The 6,925-nt window shown below is 40.7% G+C and overlaps 1 non-coding gene across 1 annotated transcript; it reads left to right on the top strand.

Moving 5' to 3' along the window:
* Positions 1-2,305: 2,305 nt before the first annotated feature.
* Positions 2,306-2,461, top strand: LOC125149735 (small nucleolar RNA SNORA62/SNORA6 family). Its single transcript, XR_007146035.1, has one exon. It is a non-coding gene; the product is annotated as a small nucleolar RNA SNORA62/SNORA6 family (small nucleolar RNA).
* Positions 2,462-6,925: the final 4,464 nt, after the last annotated feature.

Below are 6,925 nucleotides of genomic sequence, written 5' to 3'. Positions count from 1 at the left end.
CCTTCATTCATTCATATATGTAACAGCAGCATTGAATAGTTTTTTTTTTTTTTAACGTTTATTTATTTTTGGAACAGAGAGAGACAGAGCATGAACGGGGGAGGGGCAGAGAGAGAGGGAGACACAGAATCGGAAACAGGCTCCAGGCTCTGAGCCATCAGCCCAGAGCCTGATGCGGGGCTCGAACTCCCGGACCGCGAGATCGTGACCTGGCTGAAGTCGGACGCTTAACCGACTGCGCCACCCAGGCGCCCCGAATAGTTTTTTTTTTAAGTTTATTTATTTTAAGAGACAGAGAGTAAGCAGGGAGGGGCAGAGAGAGAGGGAGAGAGAAAATATCAAGCAGACTCTGTGCTGAGCCTGAGGTGGGGCTTGAACTCACAAACCATGAAACCAAGACTGGAGCCAAAATCAAAGAGTCTGATGCTTAACTAACTGAGCCATCCAGGTGCCCTCAACACTGAATAGTTTAAAAAGAGCCTTTAAAGACTAAAATATTTGCATCTTATCCATAAAGACTAAAATATTTGTAACTTATCCTTTTCCCAGCCCCTGCTTGAGAAATAAAAAGCTTGCTGGCCCCTTCTCTAGAAAGAATAATAATTATAATATTAAGGGAGCACTGAGGAGGTCATTCTATTCTAGCAGCCTTGAAGCTCTGTTTTTGCTTCTCCCTACTCCTGGATAGGAAGTTAGAAATTTATCCTTCCCTAGTGTCCTCCCTTCCTGTAGACATTAGGATTGGGCCACATGTTATTAAATTAGCTTCCTGGCCTTAACTCCTTTCTACCATTCTTACCTTCTACACTGAGACACACTGGCCCTCTTACTATTCCTCAAGAATGCCATGTTCCAATTCATTGCAGATTTTTCAAAAGCCTCGAACACTCTTCCATTGTCTTCACATGGATGGTTCCTTCTTATCTAAAAGTTCTTCTTAAACTAAAAGTTCTCAGCTTAAGTGTCCTATGTCCAGAAGGGGGTTTTCTGACCACTCTATTTATAGTATGTCTTCCTACCCTATTACTCTCTAACTTATTACTTTCTTAATTGTTTATTACATGAGCCACCATCTGGAATAATTTAGTCTGTTTTTTTTTTAAAAACTTATTTATTGTCTATTCCTGCTCTCAGCTGTCAGCTCTTACACATGAGCAGTGTTTGGCACATAAAAGGCCTCAGTATTCATTGATGGTGTTTGTTGAAATACTCTGCTGAGATAAAGTTGACACTATAATTCAGAGGTAGTGATAGAGGCTGGATCTAGATTCAGAAAGTTATTTATACTTATGCAAATTAATGTGTGCAAAGGTTCATAATTTCACAGACACTTAAGGCCTAATTTTACTTACAAAATACCTCAGGGAGCTTCAATAAGCTTCCGACTGTAAATGATGGTGTTATATGGTTTTGTGTAATTCTGAATATTCTATTTTATAAGCAACTATCCTATACTTTGTTCAGCTCCAAATTCTTACCTGATGCCTGAATTATTTTAGTAGCCATTTTTAGACATGTCAATTTTCAGCTATACCATTAACCTGGGAGTGAAAATGGTTATATAAGTGAACAGCTTCCTTGATTATGACTAACTTTATGTACTGATCTCATCATTTGTATATGCAAGAATATACATGCTGGAAGTCCTAGTGAAACCTAAACTACCTCCTTTTTAATCAGTGTTGTCCTTATTGGATTTCAAAGTAACTCTCCCTGGAACAGAAAACTCCGTTACATTTGCTGCTTTAATTTTCAGACCAACTTCTATCTACTGTGACACACTGTTCTCATTAGCTAAGCAAATTAGGTTACAAAATCTAGGTGGGCAACACTTAGTGTCAAAGAAACAGCTATTTGACTCCAATTAAAGAGTTATGGCTTGGTAAAGCTCTACTGCTTTCGTAAATTGATGAGGTAGTTTTGGATATTGTCAAAGTTATTAGTGTGGCCGAACAGTTGTGTTATACCAGAGAATCAACAAAGAAAAAAATGTATGCCAGCAAACTTTCCTTACTTGAGATGATTGAAATGGAGTGCAGGTTACAAAGTAAGGATTCTAGCAAATTTGAACTTTGCCAGTGTTCAACGTGCTCAATTCAGGATAAATTGGTGTTGTTTATGTAGTGTTGTTGACTTATGAGACATCTGGGGCTGTGTGCACTTAAATGCATGACCTGAGTCACTCTTTAATTAGTAAGAAGCTGAAGTACTATTTAGTAAATTACTCCTACAGTGCATTAAATCTTCTCCTCTCTGAAAGAAAAAAAAAACCCAAACTCTGCATGCTTGTTTACTTTATTTATCCCTAACTTATAATCAGAGTTAATTTGAACAATGAAAAATCTGGCATAATGAACTCACAAGTGTAGGTAGTATGTTACATGATGGGCAAGGCTTTTGGTAACACCACAAGGGTCTCTGGCCCAATGAATGGAGATTGATAGTAATTCTTGCTACAAGTAAAAAACAGCACATTATTGTGTTTAAAACTGAAATTATGATATTTTGCTCTGACTGGCATTAACTAGATTTACATTGCTGTCTATATAGTTCAGCTCAGTTTACGTGTCCCCTAGTGCCAGATTTGTGACACCACTTTTAGCCCATACTTCAGTTGTTCGGATTATATGGTTTTAACTGGAGATTTCTGTTAAGATGCTCCTCCCAATATTGCAAAGTGTCTTTGTTAGGGATTGAATTGTGTCCTCTCCAAAATTCATATGTGGAAGCCATAATCCTCTGTGTGACCATCTTTAGAGATTGGGCCGTTAAGTAGGTAATTGAGTTTAAATGAAGTCATAAGGTTGGAACTGTAACTTGATAGAACTGGTATCCTTAGAAGAGGAGAAAATATCAGAGATTATCTCTCTGTCTCTCTCTTTGGGCATGCACAGAGAAGAGGCCATGTGAGGATACAATGAGAAGATGGCTGTCCATAAACCAAAAAGAGAGATGTGTCCCAAAACCAAGGTTGTTAGCAGCTTGATCTGGGACTTGTAGCTTCCAGAGTTGTAAGAAAATAAATTTCTATTGTTTAAGCCACCTACTGTATGGTACTTTCTCATGATATCCTAGGAGACTACAGGCTATTTATTTTAAGAAGACGGGGGCTTATACTCTTGTAAGTGGCTAATCAGTGATGCTGTAGAGCACTACACAGGAGAAATCATAGTGTAACCCTTGAGAAATTCAAACCACCATTGAAACTTCTGAAAAGCAATACCAACAACTATGAATAAATGCACATTGGAGCCCCATCCTGAAACCTCCCACCATTGGTCTGGGTTTGGCAAAATATTACCTGTTTTAGGCCACACTCAATATTGTTTAGGTAATAAAGTGCCCGAAGGATTTGATTACAACCTGAGGATTTAACAGCTAATATTAGAAAGAGGTCCCACGATAATGCCTTAATGAACTTTCAGTACAATTCAAACTGATTTGTAAAGATAAAGGGTATTCTACAGAGAAATAAAATATTGAGGCAGGATTTTTCGCAAGTGCCTTGTAGGAGGTCAGTTGGGGAAAGAATGGTCACAGGTTAGAGATAACATTTTTGGATGAAAGATAGTTGGGGTGTGTGCTGTGGGGTCCCAAAATAGCTATTCAATTCCAAGTTAATTCCACTAATGATCTTATGCTCCCTATTGAAGAGAACTTGCAATTTGGGATGCTTAGCATTTTTTCATTAACACCTTCTTAGATTTTTTTTCCTCTCAAATTGATTATGTTGTAGGTGAAAATCTCTAGCTCTTAGAAAAGTCGTTAAAAATGAGTAGGGGAACTCCTTTTCCCTAAACACATTCTCTTTCATTGAAGGCCTTTCAATGTTTTTAAAAACTAGGTTGACTTCCCCACTAACTTGTGTTGCCAGCCCTACCTCAGTGGTCTTACTGATGTGAGACCCTGGAGAGTCAAGGTAGATTATGTAGTGCCTTGTAAGTGAGGGTGATGAGTTGGGATTTTTTTCTGTCTGTAGTGACAAAACAGTTCAGTGAGATTATTTGGTTGATATTGGAAGTTACTATTTGGAAGAGTTTGTAGCAGGTGGAGAGGGAAAGCTGAGATAGCAATTATGCTGCTGCGATAGAAAAGGCAAGGACTCATGGTGCTTGGATAAAGGTGGCAGTAGTGAACATGGAAAACAGTGGGTGGATAAGAGTAACATTCTGGAAGTAGAGCCAATAGAAGTTGCTGATGAGGTGAGTGATGGTGATAGAAGAGAAAAGGCAGAATGAGGATGATGTCTGTATCTGGGGTTTCAGTAATTGGGTAGTAGTTTCATGACCAGGAATGGAAAATGCTGTGTGGAGCAGGATTTCAGGGGAAAATAAAGAATTCTGCTGTGGACATGTTCATTTTAAGATTCCTGTTAAATATCCAGGTTAAATACTTAGACGTGCTAACATGGAGCTCAACAAAATGGTCCAGGTTAGAGATACAAATTTGGAAGTCATACATTTAAATGACATATATCCTAGGCATGATTTACATTGACATTTAAGTCATGGGAATGGATGAAATCACCTGGAGTAAAGGAAATAGGCTGATGTAAAAATGATTAATCTATGACCCTTGCTCTCAAAGAATGTAGGTGAGAATTTTCATCTATAATTTAAATTGTATGCCTATATCATCTATATTTCAATATGTTAGTCCTGCATAGAAATCAAAATATTACATGCCTTCCTCACCCACTGTTTCTAAGCTTCATGTTTGGTGTTCCAACCACAGATAATTTATTCCTTGATAAAGTATTTGAATCCATTGCCAAAACTTGGCATTCTTTCTACTTTCCTTGTCTAAATTGACTCAGCCTTGAATTCACAAGGATGGTTAAACTTTTGTTCTCTCAGTGAGAAGAACCATAACCATTACTTCATGAAACTTTTTATTGCACATCTCCTAAATATGCAAAAATATCTAATACTCAAGAATGATGGACTCTCTAGAAGAAAGAAATCCAGAATCAACATGACATATTCGTACTTGCTCTTCCACCTCTGCAGATATTTGCAGGCATCTGCTCAAATAATGGACATTCTCATCTTGCTTGATTTGTTAATGAAAAAAGTGAGTTCACTTGACAATGAAAATAGCGACAGTGGGAGAAATAGCAAGGTAGGAAAAACATTTTTTAATTCTTAAGAGATGAGAGAAAGCGTCTCATTTAAAAAACAAAATGTACTATGTGGCATAAGATTCCCAACTTTACCTGTAAGGTTTCATGTCCATTCACAAAGAATGCCTTCCCCAGTTGTTTCTTTTGTTGAGTTTTATAGTCTCACTATTTAACATTTTACAGCTTGAGCTAGATAAAGGAAAAGTGATATTTTTTATCAACTTGAATGAGACCAAAGCTGTTTTTTAATTTTTATTATTATTTTTTTTGTTTAATTTTACTTTTTTAATTTACATCCAAGTTAGTTAGCATATAGTGCAACAATGATTTTAGGAGTAGATTCCTTAATGCCCCTTACCCATTTAGCCCATCCCCCCTCCCACAACCCCTCCAGTAACCCTCTGTATGTTCTCCATATTTATGAGTCTCTTCTGTTTTGTCCCCCTTCCTGTTTTTATATTATTTTTGTTTCCTTTCCTTGTGTTCATCCGTTCTGTGGCTTAAAGTCCTCATATGAGTGAAGTCATGATTTTTGTCTTTCTCTGACTAATTTCGCTTAGCATAGTACCCTCTAGTTCCATCCATGTAGTTGCAAGTGGTAAGATTTCATTCTTTTTGGTTGCCCAGTAATATTCCCTTGTGTGTATATGTGTATATATATATCTCACATCTTCTTTATCTATTCATCCATCGTGGGACATTTGGTCTCTCCTTCCTACTTTGGCTACTGTTCATAGTGCTGCTATAAACATTGGGGTGCATGTGCCCCTTGGAAACAGCATACCTATATCCCTTGGATAAAACTAGAAGTGTGGAGAGAGGGAAGATGGTGGCGTAGGAGGACACTGGGCTCACCGCACGTCCTGCTGATCACTTAGATTCCACCTACACCTGCCTAAATAACCCAGAAAACCACCAGAGGATTAGCAGAATAGAGTCTCTGGAGCCAAGCGCAGACGAGAGGCCCACGGAAGAGGGTAGGAAGGGCGGCGAGGAGGTGCGCGCTCCACAGACTGGCGGGAGGGAGCCGGGGTGGAGGGGCAGCTCACCGGCCAAGCAGAGCCCCCGAGTCTGGCTGGCAAAAGCGGAGGGGCCTGATGGACTGTGTTCCCACAGCAAGCGCGACTTAGCGTCTGGGAGGTCATAAGTTAAAGGCTCTGCTCAGAAAGCGAGAAGGCTGGAGGACAAAGGGAGGGAGAGCTGCTGAGCCCCCTGAGGACAGAACTCAGTTTGGTGGGGAACAAAGGTGCTCGCCAGCGCCATCTCCCCCGCCCATCCCCCAGCCAAAATCCCAAAGGGAACCAGTTCCTGCCAGGGAACTTGCTCCCTCCTCCCAAACACCCAACTCTGCGCTTCTGGGGAGCCAAACCTCCGGCAGCGGATCTGACTCCCTCCTGCTGCCACAGGGCCCCTCCTGAAGTGGATCACCTAAGGAGAATCGATCTAAGCCTGCCCCTCCTGCCCCCGAGCACCTTGCCTACCCACCCCAGCTAATACGCCAGATCCCCAGCATCACAAGCCTGGCAGTGTGCAAGTAGCCCAGACGGGCCATGCCACCCCACAGTGAATCCCGCCCCTAGGAGAGGAGAAGAGAAGGCACACACCAGTCTGACTGTGACCCCAGCGGTGGGCTGGGGGCAGACATCAGGTCGGACTGCGGCCCCAACAACCAACTCCAGTTATACACCACAGCACAGGGGAAGTGCCCTGCAGGTCCTCACCACTCCTGGGACTATCCAAAATGACCAAGCAGAAGAATTCCCCTCAGAAGAATCTCCAAAAATAACAACAGCTAATGAACTG

Source organism: Prionailurus viverrinus, chromosome D3 (genome assembly GCF_022837055.1).
Source record: "Prionailurus viverrinus isolate Anna chromosome D3, UM_Priviv_1.0, whole genome shotgun sequence".
In the NCBI taxonomy this organism is placed as follows: domain Eukaryota; kingdom Metazoa; phylum Chordata; class Mammalia; order Carnivora; family Felidae; genus Prionailurus; species Prionailurus viverrinus.
The sequence above is the reverse complement of the archived record's forward strand: the minus strand, read 5'-3'. Positions and strand labels throughout refer to the sequence as shown.